Source organism: Camellia sinensis, chromosome 11 (genome assembly GCF_055761805.1).
Source record: "Camellia sinensis isolate YWXY chromosome 11, ASM5576180v1, whole genome shotgun sequence".
In the NCBI taxonomy this organism is placed as follows: Eukaryota; Viridiplantae; Streptophyta; class Magnoliopsida; order Ericales; family Theaceae; genus Camellia; species Camellia sinensis.
In genome coordinates, this window is record NC_138971.1 from 142,097,964 (window position 1) to 142,122,196 (window position 24,233).

Here is a 24,233-nt window from a genome sequence, read left to right on the forward strand (position 1 = left end):
AATATTATTCATCAAAAATGAGTTCTTTATTTATGTGGTATTTTGTTTTATTTGTCGTTCTGGCTTTATAGTTTGTAAGTTAGTTTATTCAAGGGTTTTAACATTGGCTAATCAACTTGCTTTGGTGTAATGATTCTGAATGAATTACTATAACTGAGTGAGTTTATCTTTAGTTTGTTCTTTGGAAGCTTCTTCAGTTTTAGTGTGACACTTGTGGGAAAAGCTCATTCATTGTTTGCTTGACTTATCAATTTGCTTGAGTATACATGAGTAGTTGCTATACATGAAGACATTGTTGTAATGCTTGATTATTTATCAGGTTCAACTGTTATTAATAGAATTGGTCTATGATATCTAATGAGAAAAATAGAAGAAACTGTTCTAGGATATTGATTAATGTGGTAGATGTTCATTTTACATGTAGATGTTCAATTTGAATTTTGTTACACTAACTTTGATTTATTATTTATTTATTTGGGTTTAAACAATGAAAAGGGATGTGATGCATCAATCCTACTAGATGGGAGCAACAGCGAGAAAACTGCATTTCCTAATCTAAGTGTAAGGGGCTTTCACATTATTGATGCAGCAAAAGCTGCTGTTGAGGCAGTGTGTCCTGGAGTAGTTTCATGTGCTGATATCATTGTTATGGCTGCCAGAGATGTAGTGTCTTTGGTGAGTAATGTGTCCTCTCTCTCTCTCTCTCTCTCTCTCTCTCTCTGCTATTAATCAACATATAATGATGTGATAACTTACAATGGTGGTTTATATTGGGTTGGGTACATGTAGGCTGGAGGAAATAGATACGCGGTGCAAACAGGGTGAAGAGACGGTCTTGTATCTCTAGCTCAAAATGTGGATCTCCCAGCTCCTTTTATATCCGTGTCTGATTCCATCAATGTATTTGCCAATAAAGGACTTGATGTCATCGACATGGTTTATCTTCTTGGTAATTTACCTTCGCCGCCTTTATTTCTCATCTAGTAATGCTAAACAGTAAAATTTCACAACAAAATGCTTCGAATATAGTGCTGTCATCACTGCTTCTCAAGTGATTTATTTGATATATGCACGACAAATCAATTGTTTGTTAATGACTAACTGACTATTTTATATAGGTGGTCACACTGTTGGAGTTGCACATTGTTCACTCTTCGAAGATCGTCTCTATAATTTTCAAAACAGTGGAAAGCCTGACCCGATCATGAATCTCGTGCTGTTAGAGATTTTGAAATCTCGGTGTCCTCAAAATGCAACAGTTGATAACACTGCTGATCTTGATGAGAACCCTGTGAGTGCCTATGTTGTGGATAATTCTTATTACCAGGAAATACTACTAGGAAAAGGTATTCTTCAAATTGATCAAGAGTTGGCGTTGGATCCACAAACCACTGACACAGTGAAATACGCAGCAGTCGTGGGATATGATTTCCAAATCAAATTTATGCTGCTTTTGAATGGTTTTGATATCCTCTATGCTTGTTCAGAACGGCTGTTATTCTCTAGTTGGGATTTCAGAAGTGACAAACCTGCACGATCACACCAACACAAATTAGTGTTATGGTCAGATCATGGATTTATCAAGTGGAAAAAAAAAGAGTCTTATTTCACTTCATTTTCTTCTTGACTTTTCCCACCACAAGTTAATGATCGAAATATAGCCCAAGGAAAAAGCTGTTAAAATTGATTGTAGGATCTTAGGCTTGTGGCAAGAAATTTCTGATAAACTTGTTCTCTAGGAATAAGAAGCTCTGTTTCATCAACTGTTAGGACAATAGGATGATGAGTGTTTGTTTTTACCATGAATGCTCTTTCTTTTCAAAGCTATCTGCTATGTAAATATACCAAATATCTACGATTTTTCCCTTTCAAGTAGTGATGTGGCTATGAATTATTTTAAGGGCACCCCACGTTTTTCTCTATCTGCATGCTTGTATTGCGTGTTCATTGAAGCCATCAGTTGACTGGATTGCAGCTTCAGACCTTGAAGATGAAACTGCAAAATTGGTATTGGGCCTTTGCTAGTTGTATGTTGGATATTCTATCAAATGTTTTTTAGGACAATGTGTTATTTCATTGTTCCTTGTGCAGGCACCAGAAGATCATGCTACTGCATGGGAGGCATTGAAGGTAAGTTTTATGGAATCTCTCTCTTCTTCTTTTTTGCCTTAGTTTTTTGGTGTGTGGCATCTTCTTTTTGTTCGTATATTTTTCTTCCCAATAGGTCACACATCTTCAATAATTTGTTTGTATTCGAAAGGGAATTCTCTTGTTTTGCGAATCACATTATTTAAAACATAGTTTACATAACATGAAAAACCAAGTTTTTAAAGACCTTCTAGACCAGATCATTGGTTGAATTTTTTGTTGACTGATTGTGTGTTGACTCTGGTTACATATATGGTTCAAGATGCACATGATATACAGGTGGCATTCATGTAGTTGGGTCATGGGAATTGTTGCCTTGAGCCTTACTCAATTTGTGAATTTTGTAGAGTCTTTTGATATCAGAGGTGATATATATGCCTTTATTTTTTCGTGTGTGTGTCTTTTCCTGATTTGTTTTGTTTTGCTTTGTTTTTTCTTCTTTTTCTACATGAGTGGCATCCCCTTTGATTTTTTTTTCTAATACATTTTTTTTTGAAAGATAAGAAATTTTAGCTCTCCTTAAGAATAGAATGATTAGGAGAAATGGATTTTGAAATAGGAAACTAGTTCTATGTGGATGAGGTGACTAGTTGTACAAAAAAGTGGAAAAGTATCAAGATGGTTGTGTGATTGCACGATTCCTATTAAGTTGAACATGTGAATTGAGGAGTAATTTGATCCATGTGGAGGGTGATTAAAAAAAAAATAGAGGAAAACCGAGGAGAACCTGAGATGTGGTGATAAGAAATAACATGATTAACTTAAATTTAATTGAGGTCGGGCGATAACCGGAAAACTACCATTTTCTGTACAAAAATCAACAATGATGACTAACTGAAATTTCTAGTACATTTTTCTAAAGCACTTGCTTGTAGATTCATGTCGTGCTATTTGCTTCCCAGTCGACGAATTGCCACATGTAAAAGCCAGCAGATTGCTTTAATTTGATGCCTTGTATACAATTCCATAAAGAAAAGTTGATTAACTGTATTTTTATTCTAGTATAAGCTTTTTCCTAATGATCTATCTATCTTCTATCTTAACAGTTGTGATTTTGCATTGTAGGACTTATATTGGTAGCAACAGGGCAGGTAGAAGCGTATCTTAGCAATCATCAGAATGGAAGTCTATAAGAAACTTGTCCAAGTCTCAATACATCGGCATTACTTATACAAGGTATTCCATTATCTTTTCTTTTTATTATTAATTTTTTTTGTAAGTTATTTTGTTACATGGAGGACCAAGGCCATAAACAGAAACTAACAGAGGAACCCTGTGACAAGACCTGATACAGCGGAGGATTCACCCTTTGAGTCGCAACATATTTAGCTAATAGTAACAAATCAGTCTGTAGTTTCCAGGGTAGGTTAGTTTTTGAGATGATAAGATTAGAGGAAACCTTGAATTCTAAAAATTTTTCATACTGTTCCTTTGATCCTATTGATTGTGCTTCTTGGGCCCTGTTGGTTTAGATTTAGACTTCACACAGTCAACTTTGGGGTGGCAAGAACAGACTTGAGCTGCATCATCTAGTTGAAAATGTAAGGAAGACAAAAAATTAAGACTGACTAAATGTTGATTGAACTACAATTTTTCAAGCAACATATGGACTAGATCTAATGGTGATGCTTATGGAGGTATTGTGATCATTCTAATGTTATTACCTGTGAATTGATTTTTAGGTCTGGAGATTTTTAATAAATTTTGCTGACGTTCTGGGGCTTTGGCCATTTATGCTGGATGAATTTATTCAAGCTTTTCATGATTATGTAAGTTCTTGAGATCCTTGTATTTAATTTTGCCTTTAGACTATTTGCTTTATCCTTACTCTCATCTTATTGTTTTAGCTGCTCCCTACTATTTTCAGGATCCAATGTTGTTAGGGGAGATTCATGTAGCTCTTCTAAGATCCATCCACAGATTGTTGAAGGGGTAAGCTTTGCTCTGTGGTTGGTTTTTGTTGCTGCTTCTATCTTGTTGTCAATTGTGGCTTGATTTTGTGTTTATTCATTCTGAAATACTTTTTATTCCTTTGTTTTACTTTCAGGCGTATGCTTGGGGCTTTATATGAAGGCCTGTCACCAAGATCTGGAGGACTTGGCCAGTTCAAGATCAGCATGAATGTGAAGTCATCAGATTAATCTCACTCCCGTTTTTTGTTGCATTCCTTGTCCTGAGCTCAGTACCTCCTCATTTATTTTCCTGAAAAGCTGTTGGCCACTTGCTTACAATTCAGTCAACCTTCTTGTTGGTTACAATTCACTTTTGGATATGTTATTTTGTTATTAATGGTGATTGGATATTAAATTGAATGAGAAAGTGAATTAATGTTGCATTTTGAATGGGAGTTATTATTTCATATTAATGCTATTTTTTAGTTTAATTACAGGTATTTTTTAGTTCAATCATATAAAATTAGCACAATTAAAAAAAAAAGACTATCACGGCATTTCTAAAACTGTCGCTAAATATTACATCGATGTTTGGATATTTTTTTTTGAAAATAGAGATACGGCGGCGTTTTAAAAACGTCGCTAAATAGTATGGTGACGTCATATTACCGTTAGTAGAACTTTTAGCGGCGTTTTTAGAAACGCCGCCTATAGTCATATAGTGACGTTTCTAAAGCGTCATAAAGTTATAGCGACGGCCGCATCTTCGGCGTTTGGTATCAAACGTCACAAAAAGATTTAACGGCGTTTTTAAGACATATAGCGGCGTTTTTTAAACGCCGCTAAAACCCTCATTTCCAGCAGTGATCCTTGCATGCGTGTGAGTGACTGCCATGAATAGCATGCTTACCATGAGGCTATATGCTTGTGATATAACTGCCTGAATGCCTGTGGGTGAAGGTTGGGTTATTTGAATTGGAACAATTCATTAAATGTGTGTTTTAAGCCCACTAGATAGTGGCAAAATCATGTTTTCTAAGCCCACCCGAGGGTGGCAAATCCACGTCTTAGCCTACTTGCGAGTAACACCATCAAACCATTTTCAAATAAACAAACATGAAATGTTTTGTTCCAATTCAGGCGACCCAGTCTATACTTGTATGCTGTACGCATCACATAGTAATCTAGGCTAATAACCGGAATAAGAACACACAATGTTTTCAAAACTTGATATCATGGTTAGTAGAGGCCGATCTTTGATCGGGCGAGCGGGGGTGCTCACGAAGTGACCTTCCCCATTCGTATCCAAGTTCCCAAGCCGAGGCAACTTTGGTGATGACGGACACGTGGCCTTAGGCAAACGAGTTAGGGTTTCCTAAATTTCCCCAAAATAAAATATTTAGGTGGCGACTCTGTATCTGGCAAAGCAGTCCATGTTTGGCACTTCTTTCAAAATCTGTTTTTCTCAAAACGATTTGCCGGATTTGGACTCTTTGGTTCAGATTTAGAACCGTGACAATTTTAGAGTCCTGAGCTATAGTGAGCCCAATATCAAACGGAACGGGGAGCTCGTTCCTCTCGGGGCGTTCGGGGACGTCTGCACACACATGTTGATCATTGATGAGGAAATAATTTCGTCACGGTAAGATGTAAAGTTGACGAAATTTTTCGTCTCCAAAAGTCAGATATGAGTGACGAAATATATTTCGTGACAAAAATATATATACATGACGAAATTTTTAGTCACCAAATAACAAAATCAATGAAAACTTTCATATATAAGTTGTGATAAATTTTGTCACAAAAATATTTATTAGCGACGAATAATCATTTTGTCAAACTAACAAGTACAGACGACGAAAATATTCGTCACTAAACTTGTTCTATATTTTATATTTCAATTTAAATTATTATTTCGTAAATATCCCTACTTATATCACAATAGCCTTCTAAATGTGTTAAGAAATCCACTAGCTATTATACACCACTCCACACAAAAAATTTACTAAACAATTTATATTATAAATCAAAATATATCCATCAAACAAATTTAATAATATTCCATTAAGTATAAAAATTAAAAAAAAAATAAAAAAAAACATCATAGCAAATCCCAAAATGACCTAACGTGGAATCTGCAAAAAATAAAATAAACACTCAATCTTGATTTGCAACTAGAACTAAGTATCAGTTTACAAGAAAAAAAAATCCAAACTTAATTTTAATTTGCAAGTATGCTTCCAAATGTCATCAAAAACCATCTGCGAAGAAAATAAATAAGGAAAACGTTAATATATTATCAATTACATCTAAACTCATATATAAATAATTTTATTTTATAAACGAATTTAGTAGAAATGCATATAACAATCCAAAACTTCAAAGAGTTAAGGTGATCCTTTGATGATAAGCAACACGGATAACAAAAGATGCCAAAATATTACAGAAATACCATGTATCACTAGTACTAATGGCAACAAGAACTAGAGAGAATCACAGGACATGTTTGAGACAAACTAATCAGCCTCACATGCCACCACTGACCAATAGCCTCATGGGCCACCATGGCTATCAACCACCTCTAAAACAAAACCCAGAAACCACTTCCCCGAACACCAAGGTTGGGTGACTCAACAACCTCGTAGACACAGTCCACCAGGCATCCATCGTACATGGCCAAACTCGACCCCAACACCTAATGGACAAGCACCTTTCAGCCCTCTCATCTTTCTCTCCCTTGCAGGGAAGTAAAATTTAAAACTCATCTCCCTCTAAGAATCTAAATATATCACATTTAATTGAGAGACAACATAAGGTATTCCACATGTTATACTCTCAACCTTCATCCACGATCCACCACCAGTAATCTCAATTTGCTTTTGATATTTATTAGTACACTGCACTACAGCTAGCAGCCCCTTTACTAGTGACTGTTTTTCCATAATGAAACAAAATGCTTATCTTGGGAGGGGAAAATAAGATTATCATTTTTGCCAATGGCCCCTAGATGTTAAGTAAAGACTTTGAAAGCAAGACACAAGTAGATACGGATAGGGGAAGTGCAAAAGAAGAGGGGATAGAAGAAGTCACATTGACTCCACTGTTTTAGACCTTATTGTTGAATTTTGAAAGTAAAATGGATTCATAGGAAAATATGAAATTCTAAAACTATCTAGCAAGTAATAAAATTGCAGTAAACACTACTCATTTGGCAAAAATTCTTCAATATAGTGAAAAGAATACTTTTTTGTTCTCTTTATCTTTCAATTCTAAAGCTAGAGAAGGACAAACATCATAACTTATTCTTCTTCCCATCTCTTCTCCCTTGAAGCTATCATGAAATTATAAAATTAAATAAAAATAAATATTTGAAAGAAAAAAAAAAAGCCCCACAAGTTACAAGATTTTTTATAACATTAGTCACATTGCCAATACAACTAGTGAACACCAGTCTACTTTTACTCTTAACCGAGGTTCAATTTTCAAAAAGAAGTCAACTTTGATATTTGATGTGCAATAAAATTAAGTTTAAAACCTTACAATCAAGAGGTCACACACCATATGAGAATAAAGAAGTTAGAGCAAGTTGAAAAGAAACAGATCGAAAAAAAACTACTGTACAATGCCACCAAATCCAAATACCTGAAAAAGAAGGATTATAATGACAAGCAAAACTCCTATTTCCATTGAACTGCTATAATAGAAAGGAACCCAACTACTGACCACTGATGCCAACAGCAATAAAACAAAACCAAAAGCAAGACAAAGGAAACGCCATCTTTGAAACTCTGCACAAACCATAAAAACCAAAAATAAACATTGAGAGAGAGAGAGAGAACAAAATAAGAATTAGACCTAAGAACCAGGAAATAAATGTCTGACCATCTTCATCTGTCAATGTGACAGGACCAGAAATTTCACCAATGAACTTAACATCAATATATCTATCCGCATAAGGTGACATGACAGAGCTCCAAAGCCCCTTCTGGACAGCTTTCCATTAATCCTTTTCACATTGACATAAACCACGTGAAGCATTCCTGCAAAACACTTCTTCAGTGAGACAATATTCTTAACCATCATAACTATCACACTAAGATATCAGAGATAGAAAGACTTGATCAATATCTTTGAAACAATAGCAAACTGATGAGAGTGAAAAATACAATTTGGCCTGATTATTCAATCAAAATTGAGCTAGTGTAGTGCCCAACATCAAACCAAAATAAGACATGGGATGCATGGTCAAATTTTATTGGAACAACACTAGTGTCAACCTAAAGTCATCAAGGCAAAAAAAAAAAAATGACATATTTCCATAACTTAAATAATCCCTCCTTACTTGAAAATTACATCTCTGATTTATTGATCATTGTACAAATCAACAAACATTTTAGAATCATTAAAATTGCCCCATTTACATCCAGTTCAGATGCAATTAAGGTTTCAGACAAATGGTTTTGATTCATTGATCACTTTTCTATTTTCAGCTGATAGTAGGACTAGTCCTCTAGTTACTAAATTATACTAGGAAGATTGTGTTGATCACCAAAATAGGGAAATCAGTCCATTGGTAATGTGCATGGATAATGCAGATAGCACAAGACACATTATTATAATGCCATGATGATGATAATTTATGCATATGCTACACCAATTCCCAGCTGCAGTACATCTGCTCTAATTAAAAAACTCATACAAATTGGTTCAACAACAGTCAAACATCCCACATTTTCCAACTCACTGAGAGTGAGAAAAGAATCCCACAAATTGTTAACAATAAATAAAGTTTGTTTAGGTGAAGATCACCCAATCAAATCCTCATACTGTCATCAAAATAAAACCAGCACAAAAATAAAACCCTCCTGTTATCATAATAAAAACTAGCACAGAAAAATCTCAAAGAGCATAGTCTATATATTATGCATCTGAAAGCTCCTCCATCCACAGGATCCTTAATTGACAACTGTAGAAACATTTGTTACCCTAATTTTCACCAGCCTTAAAAGGCAGATGAGCAAAAGTGAAGCTGAGCAAAAATTCTGTCAACAGAGAATTCAATAATTTCCCCCCTGAAATTCTTAAGAACAATAACATACAGGTCAAAAGAAATAAAAGGCAATATGTTAAGTTGAGCCTGGGGGTATTATCAGCATGAAAATGCGACAACAAATCAGAACTCAATTGCAAAAATAACAAAACAAAGAGCAAAAAGTTATGTATGATAATATAGATCTAAGTATAAAGTCAAGAAAGTTGCAAATATTTTACTGGTTGCTAAGTAGACATAATTCACCTCCTCATTTTAAAGCACTTTAAACAGAAGCAAAAAAAATAATAGTGCTTATTATTTTTAATGGGGTACAAGAAATTGCCAGAGCCAAAAACATATCAAAAGTAACAGTTCCCTTGCACATACGTATTTCTTGTTATTTTAAAGAGGCTTGATCCATTAAAATCTAGACTCAGTTTATCAAGAATTGTGCCCAACTTTATAAACATACAAGTTCAGTGAGAGCATGTTCTGCTCATTTAACTACCTATTAAGCCAAATTGTAAAACCTGATTGATATGTGCACATAATAAATAAAGCATGAAAAAATCAAAGCTAAAATATGCATACAGAAATATCTTGCATATACACTAGGACTTTTTAAGTAATTAAAAAATGTGAAAATGACAAACTGTTGAGGTATAATTTTCAAGTAAACATTATTTGGGGGGTATAACTCTAGCTGGTCAGAAATAGGAAAACTTGTACATTGCTAATTCTCACACAAAACAGATAAAACCAAATAAAAAATTTTGATGGTGATGGAGCACATAATAAATACAGAAAATGTTCAATAACCTGAATGTTAATTTTCACATGATTCTTAGTGTCGACAGAGATGCCTTTGATTCAATAATTTATTTTTTTGAATAAAAAATTATTTTAGTATATTAAAATATACTCCCACCAAAAGAAAATAAATTTCTTTTACCTTCAAATTTTTTTTTTATTTTATTTTAAATATTCTGCTACAACTCAGGCCCACAAAAATCTGCTATAACTAGATTTCACAAACTGAAATCTCACAAATTTTTTATGCAAGAATCAAATAGGCAAAATCAATTTCAATATATAAACAAAAAGATAATTTCTGGTATAAAATTAACCATCCAATTGTCTCAAAACAATTAGGATGTAATAAATAATTTTAGCCTCAACCCCACTAAATGACTAATTCAGTAGGATGTAAAAACCATCCTAGGACACAACCACACTGAATAATTAACTAGGTTGTACAAAAAACACACTCACACAGGATAAAACTTATGTCTTCTTCTTCAAAGAACAGAATGAAAACTAGAGCAAAATTAGACTCTCTCTCTCTAGCTTCTTTTCTTCAAATCTTCATCATTTTCCTTCATTTTTGTTTCATTGTACTCATAAGAACAATGTCTTTCACTTTCTTAAATCAAATAAAGTAAAACCAAAGTTTTTATATATTTACGAAATTGTTGCTCAAATAAAATAGCAATTGTTGCTCAAAAATGACTTCGACAACTTCAGGTCATCTGAGATTTCTTCAGTACTCACTTGATTGAGGATTTTGTAAAAATCTCTAACCAACCTCTGCTACAATACCATCAAGATAAAGATACATTTCAAAAACCCCATAATCGAGAGCATTACTAAATGAAGACAACTTAATTAGTCTATTTGGATCATAGGATAATAGAATGGTAAATAGTTATCTAGATTAATATTGGTGGATTAGTTTTAAAAGGCCCATGTTTGATAGGAAACCGCCCAAGTATCAAACTTGCCACTTTGCTGTGATGTAAGGTACTTTATGAGTAGATTCTATCATTTAGATTCTTAATTTTGTATTTTGTTTTGTTTTAGAAATTGTAATTTAATTTTATTATTTTTGATTTATTTTTAAAAGAGTTATTCCATGCCATTTGGTTTGTTGAACATAGAGTTATTCCATGCCATCTGGTTTGTTTGTAAGGCAAACATAGTATTTCTAACATCCAGAATTGCTTTTTGCTATCAACTAAACAATAATGTAACAATGTTAGTGTGTTACAGCTTCATTATCAATATCATTAATCAGAATATCACAGTCCAAACTCATTGATCTTAGAAATAATCTCGCTAGAAATAACTTAATATCCAAATGAATAATTAAAATAAATGTCCTTTTCACCCAAATAATTTTGATAGACACAGAGTAGAATAATAACAAAATAAAAATACCATCTTTAGGCGGTAGACTAGAAGGAATCAAATTGCACAAATCACCAAAATCGAAACCCTAGTTTAGAAATCTAATCCTTGAGCAGAGCAGTAATGGCTAACTAAATACATCAACTACTGAAAAAATTTCAAAAAATATATGAAACTTAAAAACCCATATGATAAATTAAAGCTTTTAAATCGCTCAATAAAGAAAACAATTCAAAATTTATTTAACATATCAGCAACAAAGCCATATTAGAAGCTAAAAAAATTGTGAAGATTGAAAACCCATAAAAATTCTACAATAGCTCAATCAAATTGATGGAATACAAGAAAAAATAGAGAAAAAGAACCTGGGTTTGATGCAAAGAGTGGAGCCCTATTTATACAAGTCCAATGTAGAGAGAGAACAATATGCTTGCTCAGAGATGCGATGTTAGCCGCGGCGTAGAAAGACAACAAGGGCCGACGGTAGTGCAGGCGCTAAAGGGGGAGTAGCGAGGGCAAAGAGCGATGGCGGAGAGTATTAGGTGCGTGTGTTTTGAGAGAGAGATATAGAGATGATAAATGGAAAAGGAGATGACAAACAGAAAAGGGGGAAAAAAATAACTAGAACCCTATTTTTTCAATGCTGCTCAATACTCAAAATTTTTCCCACCAAAATTGGTGACAACATTAATTCCTCACCAAAAAATCTTAAAAATATTAAAAATTATTAGTGACGAAAATATATTTCTCACTAATAATTTTATAATTGGTGACAAAAAAATTTCTCACCAAAAGTCTGAAAATTTTGGTGCCACCCAAAAAAATTAGAGGGAAAATCTTTGGTGACGAAATTTAATTTTTCCTCACCTGAAAAGAAGTATTTATTGACGAAAATAAATTTCGACACCTATAATTTTTTCTTTTTTATTATATGTAACAAAATTTTATAATTCGTCACGAATTATTCTTATTTAGTGACGAAATTTATTTTCTTCACAATTTTTCGTCACCATAAGTTACTTTTCTTGTAGTGGCTGTAGGTGAAATGTTTTGCATCTTTAGCAGTGGAGGTTTTTTTTTTTTTTTTTCCAATTGAGTTTGAAATGGATTTGAGAAGATTGAATCATATGGTACTAGTATTGAACTCAATTAATTAGGGTGTTGGCTATCATGATAAACTACTGAATCAAAGTTTTTATAATATTAAATTATTAGATTACATTTTTTAATTAAAAGTTTAATTTAAAGACATTGCAAATATATAATTAGGTATACAAAATATGTAGTAGAACTTAAATTATATAGTGAACATGTTAAAAAATAACCTACTGTGTGGGTGAAAATCTGACCACACTGCCCGTTTAGTGATCAGCTGGAGAACACAAGCAGAATAGATGGCTTAAGCAACCTGAAACAGAAAGAAAAAGCTCCGGCGGTGGTTCTTCCACCCGGGGGCACTCCGACGATCAAGTCAATATATCTCTCAAAGATAATCAAGTACTAAACTGAATACTCAAAGTATAAATTACATACCTTGGACCCACGGGGGTGCCTCTCTTTTATAATATACTCAATCCAAGTCCCACTAGAAGTATGACTTCTATGAACTCTAATTTACTGTTTACTCTGGACTCTTTTAAGTGATAAAGATAAACTCCCAAAGAGCTCTATCCTTATCTTGATTAAATCCCCTTTTTGCCTTAGGACTCTTGCCCCTTATCTCGGATTCCGATATCTTCGGAGATGACCTCGGCTTCTCCGAGATTACCTCGGCTTAACTACCAGGGCACGTGGCACCTCGGCTGACACGTCGGCGTCACCATGCCACGTGTTGGTATTCAGAAAATATATCCCCACAACTGCCCCCTAGGTTCTATTACCTCGGCATTCTGAGGTGATGGAACCTATTCCGAAATTTTGTTACTTCTTTTCTAAGTAATGGTTCAAAAACTGATTAGCCAAGATTATCTATTTTCGGCCGACGTGTTCTCTTCGGAGAACAAGGCTTCGGTCGTACTCTCCCACGCGCATGAGCTGTCATGCATATCTAACTGTTTCTTTTACGTGTTTCGTCTTCATTGGAGCGTGTCAGTGACGCGCCTGAAGCTGTCTGTTCGTTCGTCTGCGCCGTCTGACGCGTACGTTACCCTAGGCGTAATGATTGCCCTAATTTTGCCGTTGTTTCACATTTTTGACAAAATTTTTCTCTTGCCTCTATCTTTTCTTCACTTTTTCATTCCGTCTTCTTGCTCTTTCTCTCTCTGAAAGCTCATTCTTCTTTGAATCTGCCATCGCTTCAGTCTCTCTTCTGGAACTGCGCTTAATCCCTCTCCCTTGCAAAGCCTTCTTTTGCTGTTGCAACCAATTTCTGGGTTTAGCGAGCATTGCCTTGGCTTTATTTGTCCTGGTAAGACCCTTTCCTTTACTTCTTCCATTCTCTTTATGTGCTTTTGTCTGTCTGTTGCCATTACTGATCTTGTTCGAGGTCTTGGATTTATTCGTATCTTGAATTTGTGGCTATACCTTGGACTTCTATGCTTTTTCATCATTCTCTTTACCGCTGTTCTTGATTTGTTTCTATATCTCTATTGTTTCTGAGAACTATACCTCTATTCTTGAATCTGAAACTTCGTCTTTGTTTTCTCTTTTTTGTGTCTGCCCCAGATCTGTGCCCTCGATTTTTATCTTCATACTTCATAGATTTGGGATTTGTCTGTAGAACCCTTAATCTTTAGGGAAACCTGAAAAACGCCCATTTTCTGAAACATATTCCTCGTAGTTTAAGCCGACATAATGGGTATGTGGAGGCATAGGGTAAATACCCCAACAAAACTTGAATACTTTAGGCAAGAATTCTCTATCCCAGCCGACGTTCACCTTAAGCTGGCTGGGGATAATGATACCATCGTGCCCACAGACCATACAATGCCTTTTCCAATAGTTGCTTTTACCGAATGTGGACTTCGGCTTCCACTTGATCCCCTTTTTCGTCAAGTTCTCCACTTCTATAAGCTGAACCCCATGCAACTTACTATCAATTCCTATAGGGTAATTAACGGTATTATTGCCTTAGCTAGGCAAGAAAACCTTAGAATCACCCTAGCCGACCTTCAATATTGTTATACTATGTGCCCTCTTGATCTGAAGGATAGGGGTTTTGTCTATTACCTTAAGCCGAGATCCACTCAGTACAAAATTATAGTCGACCTCCCAGACTCCAACAAGGGGGCTGGAGATGATTTTCTCATTGCTTCTGGAAATTGGGAATTTGGCCCAGATGAAGATGTCCACCTCTACCCTCTTCCTCGAACAATTACAGAGGGCAAGAGTAAGAGCCCTGAGTCAACACTTAGTTGTTTTTACTTAAGACTTTCATACTTTTTGTTTCTGACGTCTGTTTCTTTGCAGATCTCCATCAGCCACCGAAAAATTTTCGTCAATCCTTCTTCCCAGGAACAGATCTGAAAACACTTCTTGGCCTTCCAATCCATAAACGAAAAGCCCCAGTATTACTAAACTTCATCCCTACATACAAATCCACCTTACCCGACGTCCCAAGGAAAAGGAAGAAGAGTCTTTCTCCACCCACAGCCACAATCCTAACTGCTTCTACATCCCGAACAGATCAAGAGTCCACATCTGACCCAGCCGATCTTCCATCAACTTCGGCCCCCTACTTAATACTAATTCCTGAACGTAAACGTCGAAGAAGGCTTGTAAAGACTGCCGAGATGGTTCGTCCAAGGCCCGTCGTTCAAGACCTTCTCGCCGATCTTCCAACTGACACCGAAGCCGGACCAACGCAATCAATGCTCCCACCCAAACCAAAGAGAGCTAAAAAGGCTCAGCCTAAGGCCAAGGCTACAAATGCCGAGGCTGAGGATGCTTTGCCAATTTCGAAACTAGCGGAAAGCAAAAAATCAGCCTCTACTTCAACAAAGAGGTCTGCTGAGGGCCAACCCTCAGGGTCTACACAATCAAAGAGGCCAAGGTCATCGTCTGCGACGACCTCGGCTTCGAAGAAGCCCGACGTCCCCTGGGCCCCTGATCTATCCCTGGAGGATAGGCCCATTATGGCTAGTGAAAGTGCTGATGACATTAATGTTGCTGTCGCCCTTAGCACTGCTCTTCTTCTACCAAATGACTTGGAACGAAATGGCAAGCTTAGTGAGTATGAAAATTACGCTCTTATGCTCCAACACTCCGCTCAAGTAAGTATTTCTGTTTGTATTTGTGTTTTTTCCTTCTGTTTCTTTCTGAGAAAATTTTCTGATACTTCTGTTTTCATTCAGGCTATCCAACACGCCCATTCATTTTCAATGCAATCCTTTGAAAATCGTCAAAGATTGGTTGATATGAAGAGGGAAGCATCTTCAATGAAGAGAGAGATAAGGGCCCTTGAAGCAAAAATGAAAAAACTGGAGGATCAGGCCGAGGCTGCAACGAAAGTTCAAACTTTAGCTCTTGAGAAGGCCGAGGCTGCTGAAGCCGTTAAAAAAGTAGCTGAAGCCGAGAAAAGAGAGGCTGAGGCTAGGAAGGCCCAAGCGGAGAAAGAACTCCAGCAGGCACTGGCCACCAAAGAGGCCGAGGTCAAAGAGGCCGATGAAAAGGCCTATGCTCAAGGTATGGCCGATGTTGCAGAAGACTACAAGCTTCAAGTCAGGCAGGCATGCAACAGGGGATTTTCCCTTGGTTGGATGTCCTTGATAAAGAAGCTTGATCTTCCTGCTAACTCGCCATTGCGCAAGGCCGACGCTATTCCCTTACCATTTCCTCCACCTCCTCCTGAAGGTGAATCAGAGTCTGAGGCCGATGCTGTGGATGAAGATGAAGAACAAGATGATGGTGACGCCTTGGTGAGAAAACCCAAGGATGCTGCCGAAGCCAAATCCCCTCCTCCTGCTGAGCAGGTTATGGACTTAACTTTGGATGAGGAGGGTGATGAGGTTGAGGGGGCACCCAAGGAGACTGCCACTGGGGAGCTATCGTCCAATCTTCTCCTGATAGAAAGAAGTGTTGAGGAATCATTGGCAGAGATTGATGCCGAGATACAAGCGGAAAAAGTGGCCGACGAGGTTCCTCCAGAATCGTCCGAGGTCCCAGTCCCTGCAGTGGCTAATATTGAAGAAGCTTGACAAAATTGCCTTTTGTATTTTTTCCTTCTTTTTCTGTACTTTGCACTTTGTACTTTTTTACTTTCTGGATAATGCAAAACTCTTTCCTTTGGCCGACGTGGTTTCTTTAATATGTAACTGCAACAGTTCTTTCTCTGGATGTTTTGATCTTGTGATATTCTGTTGACTGCTTCTGCAAAGTCTTGTACTTTGAAAAAATCTTTTGTATGTTGCTTCCTTTGTGCAATCTTCTCGGGGTTACATACTTCGGGTATAACCATAAAACTTTTACTTCGGCAAGGAAACTGTCCTGCAATCTTTTCATAAATTTCAACAAGTATAGAACATATAATTCGGAATGCAAACTTTTGCAAGCTTCTTCTTAAGTTTCAACAAGTTTTAAACGGTTATCTTAGTCTTACCTACTTGTAAATTGCTACAAATTTCAACAAGTAATGAACAATATACTTAGCCTTTATTTTAACCTGTAACTTTCTGTGTACCTCAGCGGGTGATCGTATGTCGGCTTAACATAAACTTGTAAATTGCTGCAAATTTCAACAAGTGTTAAGCATCTTCCCTAGGGTTTAAACAACCCACATATTGCTATGAGAACTTAAGCAATAACCTCGGCCTATCTTCGACTTGTAAATTGCTACAAATTTCAACAAGTGAAGATAAGGAATCAGCTTAATTCCAACTTGTAAATTGCTACAAATTTCAACAAGTGAATTAAGGAATAACATTGGCTTAACTTCAACTTGTAAATTGCTACAAATTTCAACAAGTGAAGATAAGGAATCAGCTTAATTCCAACTTGTAAATTGCTACAAATTTCAATAAGTGAATTAAGGAATAACATCGGCTTAACTTCAACTTGTAAATTGCTACAAATTTCAACAAGTGAAGATAAGGAATCAGCTTAATTCCAACTTGTAAATTGATACAAATTTCAACAAGTGAATTAAGGAATAACATCGGCTTAACTTCAACTTGTAAATTGCTACAAATTTCAACAAGTGAAGATAAGGAATCAGCTTAATTCCAACTTGTAAATTGCTACAAATTTCAACAAGTGAATTAAGGAATAACATCGGCTTAACTTCAACTTGTAAATTGCTACAAATTTCAACAAGTGAAGATAAGGAATCAGCTTAATTCCAACTTGTAAATTGCTACAAATTTCAACAAGTGAATTAAGGAATAACATCGGCTTAACTTCATCTTGTAAATTGCTACAAATTTCAACAAGTGAAGATAAGGAATCAGCTTAATTCCAACTTGTAAATTGCTACAAATTTCAACAAGTGAATTAAGGAATAATATCGGTTTGACTTTGCCTGAGTTTGATATGTCTTCAATAAACATCCATGCATAACTTTATCAATCATATATGTTGAAAGGATTCTGAAAAGACTTTATTGATGATATCGGCTAAACAATGATGTTTATCTAATGGTAGAAAAATTTCAAATTACAAGTATTCCAAGGTCTGGGCAATGCTTTGCCCTCATTGTCCTCAAGCCGATATGCTCCATTGCCTAATACTGAAGTAACTCTGTAGGGTCCTTCCCAGTTTGGGCCAAGCTTGCCCTCCCTGGGATCCTTCTTGTTCCCGACGACTTTTCTTAGGACTAGGTCGCCAACTTGAAAATCTCTTGGATTAACCTTCTTGTTGTAAGCTCTGGCAAGCTGTTGCTGGTATACTGCGAGCTGAATCGCAGCTTTCTCTCTTCGTTCTTCCAATAAATCCAGGTCTCGGGCTAACAGTATGTCATTGGTGCCATTCTCTACTCCCTGGGTTCTGATCCCTGGGATGCCGATCTCCAATGGGATGACTGCTTCTGTGCCATAGGCCATGGCAAAGGGGGATTCTCCTGTTGATCTTCTCGGCGTAGTCCGATATGCCCAAAGTACGTTGGGTAATTCGTCCACCCACTTTCCTTTTGCTGCCTGGAGCCTCTTCTTTATTCCATCCAGGATTACTTTGTTGGACGCCTCTGCTTGTCCATTGCTTTGAGGAAAACTTGGTGTTGAGAAATAATTCTTAATCTTGAATTTTGCACAAAAGTTTTTGATAAGTTTGCTGTCGAATTGTGTTCCGTTGTCGGCAACTATTGCTCTTGGAATCCCAAATCTGGTGATTATGTTTCTCAAAAAAAAATTCTTGACATCCACATCTCGGATTTTGGCAAGAGGTTCTGCCTCTATCCATTTTGTGAAGTAGTCTGTCGCTACCAGCAAGTATTTTCTCTGCCCAGTTGCCTGGGGAAGTTGTCCAACCAGATCCATGCCCCATTGGGCAAACGGCCAAGGGCTGGATACTGGGTTTAGGTCGGCAGCTGGCTGATGTATCAAAGGTGCAAACTTTTGACATTGTTCACACTTTTTTACATAGGCTTCGGCATCCTTTTGCATGTAGGGCCACCAATACCCTTGGGTAATGGCCCTATGGGCTAACGATCTGCCCCCAGCATGGCTTCCACAAATTCCTTCCTGAATCTCGTAAAGAAAATCTTCAACCTGCAAAGGGTGTACGCACCTTAAAAGTGGTCCAGTGAAGGACCTCCTGTAGAGATGGCCTTCCGCTGTTAGACTGAATTTGGCTGATTTCAGCCTAATTTTATGTGCTTCTTTATGGTCTTCTGGCAGCTTTCCTTCTTTTAGGAATGCAATGATTGCATCCATCCAGCTTGGTCCAAGGCCCACGCACATTGCTTCTTGTTCGGTGCTCTGTTAGAACCACGATCTTATGTGCCTGAAAGTAATGGCTCAATTTCTTTGAGGCCATCACCAAGGCTAGCATTAATTTTTCCAGTGGTAGGTACCTTGTTTCCGCGTTAGCCAGAGTCTTGCTTACATAATAGACAGCCTTCTGCTCCCCTTTTTCCTCTCGGATTAGCACTGCACTGACTGCGTGTTCAGAGACTGCTAAGTACAAAAACAATTCCTCCCCTGGGATTGGGTTAGAAAGGACCGGGGTTGTGGTTAAGTACTTTTTTAGGTCGGTTAAGGCAGCTTCACATTCTTCCATCCATAGGAAGTCTGTGACTTTTTTCACCAGGTTAAAGAAGGGTCTGCACTTGTCTGAGCTTCTGTTGATGAATCGGTTTAGGGCTGCGGCCCTTCCAGTGAGCACTTGAACTTGCTTTGCCGATGTCGGACTCTGTAGTTCCAGGATGGCCTTGATTTGGTCTGGGCTGGCCTCAATGCCTTTTCTTGTTACCAGATATCCTAGAAATTTACCTGACCCAACTCCGAAGGCACACTTCGAGGCGTTGAGTCGGAGCCGATATCTTTTGAGTATGTCAAAGACCTCTTTTAGGTCGGCAAGATGACCTTTTGATTTCTTGGTCTTTACGACCATGTCATCGATGTAGACTTCTACTGTTTTGCCAATTAGATGTTTAAACATCTTTGTCACTAACCTCTGATAAGTTGCTCCTGCGTTTTTCAGCCCAAAAGGCATTACCTTGTAACAGTACAGGCCTTTCGGGGTGATGAACGCGGTCTTTTCCTCATCTGGTGGGTACATAGCAATCTGGTGGTACCCTCTATATGCATCTAAAAAACTCATCCTTTCATGCCCCGAAGTGGCGTCTACCAGTTGGTCGATTTTGGGCAGAGGAAAGCTGTCTTTGGGGCAAGCTTTGTTGAGGCTGGTAAATTCTACACAAACCCTCCACTTGCCATTCTTCTTTTTTACTACTACTGTGTTGGACAGCCATGTTGGGTACTGAACTTCTCGGATGGCTCTGGCTTCAAGGAGTCTGTCTACCTCTTCTTCTACTGCTTCGACATGCATTAGCGTCGGCCTTCTGGCTCGTTGAATCACAGGCTTTGCCGATCTGTCGACATTCAGACTGTGGCAGGTGACCTCGGGGTCAATGCCAGGCATTTCATAAGGTGTCCAGGCGAACACCTCTATGTTTGCCCTTAAAAAATCTTCCAGTTCTTTTTCCTCTTCTCTAGCTAAGCCTGAGCCGAGAAGAAAAAATCGTTCTTCGTCGCCCTCCTGGACGAGGATTTTCTTTAGCGCCTCTTCGCTTTTCTCGGTTGGTTCCTTCCCGACGTCTTCTAGGACTTCCATGTCCTCATCTTCAACTTCTGCTTTCTTTGGCTCCCGTATACTACAGGTGGATTTTATTGCTGCCATGGAGCAAGTTTTGGCTTGTAGTTGATCCCCTCTAACTTCTTCAATCCCATTCTCTGTTGGGAACCGGAGTAGTTGATGCAACGTCGAGGGAACTGCCCCCATTGCATGCAACCATGGCCTTCCCAAGATGATGTTGTATGGTGAGGGTGTGTCAATTACCAGGAATTCCGTCCTGATCTTCTTAGTGCCGGCTTGTACTTCTAAGCTTGTTGCACCCAGTGGCCATGTCGGTGTTCCGTTAAAGCCGACCATCGGGCCGCTTGATTGTTCTAGGTCGTCGGGGTGAAGGCCTAGCTCTTTGTAACATCTGACATACATGATGTCACAGGAGCTGCCTTGATCTATTAGGATGCGTTTTACTTGGCACTCCCTAACCTGGAGGGATACTACCAAGGCATCATTATGCGGATGTTGGACCAGTTCTAGGTCGGCTTCAGTAAAGGCTATTATTGGCCCTTGGCATTCTTCTGGCCGATGTCTCTTTTCCCCGACTTGGTAGATATGCTGTAAATGTCTTACCCTCTGGGTTTCTCCTCTGACTTCGTTTTCGTTGACCCTTGAGTGGATCACATTAACCACCCTCGGTTCTCCTGCTTGTGGTAGCTGTGCTGGGGGAGGGGGTGCCGCTGGTGCTTGAGGCAACCTTGCCTGCTCTTCCCTTGTTCTGGCCTCATCGACCAGGTCCCTCAGAAGGCCTTGTCTTACCAGGTCCTCCAAGTGTGCTTTTAAGGCTCTGCAACCTTGAGTTGGATGCCCTTCTTCATTGTGGTAGGCACAACGTCTACCAACGTTCCTTCCCATGAATTCCCCCGGTGCTCTTGCTGGAGCCCTGAAATAAGGTTGATTTCGAATCCGATCTAAGATTTTATGGATTGGGATCTGGAATACCGTTGTTACCGCCTGTTTATTTCTCAATTCTATTTCTTGTTTGGTCGGTCCATTGTTGACTCGGCCTCGCTTTGGCGAGCCGTTTCCCTTTTCTTGTTTCACCTCCTTGTTTCCCGATGTATCTTCCTCGGCCCTGGCGTATTTCTCAATTCTTGCCATGAGTTCTTCCATGCTTTTTGGCAATGTTTTTGCCAAAGATTTCCGTAGTGGGCAGTCATCTTTCAGGCCGTTCTTGAAGGATACGACTGCTACTTCCTGGTTACATTCGGGTATTCGGTTGAACACCTCGTAGTACCTCTTCGCATAGGCCCTGAGGCCTTCTTCTTTGGTGATTCGTAGAGCCATCAAAGCATCAACCCTCAGGGGTTGCAGCTTGTTGGTCACGAATCTGGCCACAAACATCTCGGCCAAGCCTTCCCATGTCTTTATGCTTCCTTTTGGTAACTTATGGAACCAATCAGATACAATTTCCCCAAAGGATGAGGGGAATACTTTGCAGAGCAACGGCTCGTTCCCGCTATATAACGCCATTGAATTCAGGTATAGCCTAACGTGAAAGTTTGGATCTGACTTACCATCGTAGATTTGAAACCTCGGCATACTGAATCTTTTGGGCGGTTCGAATTTGTCCAGTTCCACCGAGAAGGTTGTCTTCGGTTTTACTGGGGAGTTTACCTCGGCTTCTGCATTCTGCTGCCTCCTCTTGAGGTAGTCCCTTAAGTCTTCTTTGCTCCTCCCTGGAGCTCGGCTGTCTTTGGATTTTAGTCTTTTTGGTACACTGCTTTCGGCCTCGTGGTGGGGTCGTTTGGATCTTTCTTCATGGGTTGTGTCAAAATGGAGTACTTGCCCCTGAACATGTCGATGTTCCTTGGGGTCTGGATTCTTCATGTGGTGTGTCCTTCGGGACTCTTCTTGCCTCGGCTTTTCCCGTCCGACTTCCCTGGAAGGCCGGTGAGAATGCCTTCCGCTTCTGGTACGCTGAGGGACCTCGGGGATTGTTTTTCTTCCATCCTTCTGAGTGTTGTTCGCCGGCATCGGCGTATCTTGTAGTGGGTATGGTGGCTGCATAACATTATTCTGCATCATGAAGTTGACGACTAACTGGAGGTCCGCCAACTTGTTTGCTAGTTCTTTCACTTCTTCATCCCTCCGTAGGCACCTGTCCCTCCATACCTGGAGGTTATCTTCATAGTAGTACTTTCCTTGGTTTGCACTTTTTGACATGTCGCCTTCTGGGATGACGTCGTTCTCTCTGTGACCCTGGTCACGGGCTTCTGCATTGTGGTTATCTCTTTCGATGTCAAGGTCAATTGGTCTGCCACTCCCAGTGGGAGCGTCATCCCCAATATTTTCCTGCTGTCCGTTACTGGCCATCTATTCTTCCTTCGTTCCCACAGACGGCGCCAAATTGTGTGGGTGAAAATCTGACCACACTGCCCGTTTAGTGATCAGCTGGAGAACACAAGCAGAATAGATGGCTTAAGCAACCTGAAACAGAAAGAAAAAGCTCCGGCGGTGGTTCTTCCACCCGGGGGCACTCCGACGATCAAGTCAGTATATCTCTCAAAGATAATCAAGTACTAAACTGAATACTCAAAGTATAAATTACATACCTTAGACCCACGGGGGTGCCTCTCTTTTATAATATACTCAATCCAAGTCCCACTAGAAGTATGACTTCTATGAACTCTAATTTACTGTTTACTCTGGACTCTTTTAAGTGATAAAGATAAACTCCCAAAGAGCTCTATCCTTATCTTGATTAAATCCCCTTTTTGCCTTAGGACTCTTGCCCCTTATCTCGGATTCCGATATCTTCGGAGATGACCTCGGCTCCGAGATTACCTCGGCTTAACTACCAGGGCACGTGGCACCTCGGCTGACACGTCGGCGTCACCATGCCACGTGTTGGTATTCAGAAAATATATCCCCACACCTACTTACTGTCAGTGTGAGTTTCTTAAAATATAAAAAATTGATATTGTATCATATTAAAATACAATTTTGCTATGATTGAAATAGCACAATCTATTAGAGATGGTCTAACTTACCAATTTTCACACCGTATTTGGATTAAAAATTAAAGTGGAAATTTGATGAGAGAAAGAAAAAGAAAGAGAAAAAAAATAAATAAGCTCCTATTTTATTTATTTTTTCTTTTTCCTTTTTGTTTTTCTCCATAAATATTTTTTTAAATCTTTAATTCAAACCTAACCTAATTTTGATTACTTTAGAGCAGTATAGAAAGTGAATTATAGTTCTCCTCAAAAAAATAAAAATAAAAAAATTGAAAAAGTGGGTTATAAAATTTGTTTTCTCTCTATTTCACTGCCCCCCTAAACATATAATTAAGTAGAGAAGCTTATTACACTCCATCACCGTCGCTATCGCCACCATCACGTCGCTTCCTCTTTTTTTTGTCAAACTTTTTTTTTTTTAAATTGACTTTTTAATATAATAGATATATAGATTGATATCTAAAAAATTTTAAAAAAAATATGTAAAATATTAAAAAAATTTACTAATTAACTAAAAATAAAAAATCCAAAAATAAAAAACTCAATTTTTAAAAAAATAGAAAAAATTAGGTGATTATTTTCCCTATGGTTCCCTTTGATTAGAAAGAAAATTTGGTTGAAAGTGAAAGAGAGAATGAAATTAAAAAAAAAAAAAGAAATAGCAAAGAAAATATATTTTCTTATAAATATTTGATTAAGATGAAAATTTTGTAAGAATAATATAGAAAAAATTAAGAGTTCAGTTACAAATAACTTACACATTCAATTTTTCTTTTTTTTTTAACAAGAAATTAAAAA

At 38.0% G+C, this 24,233-nt stretch overlaps 1 pseudogene; it reads left to right on the forward strand.

The window, feature by feature from the left end:
* The first annotated feature begins 347 nt into the window (after nucleotides 1-347).
* Nucleotides 348-4,289, forward strand: LOC145802694 (peroxidase 60-like; annotated as a pseudogene).
* Nucleotides 4,290-24,233: the final 19,944 nt, after the last annotated feature.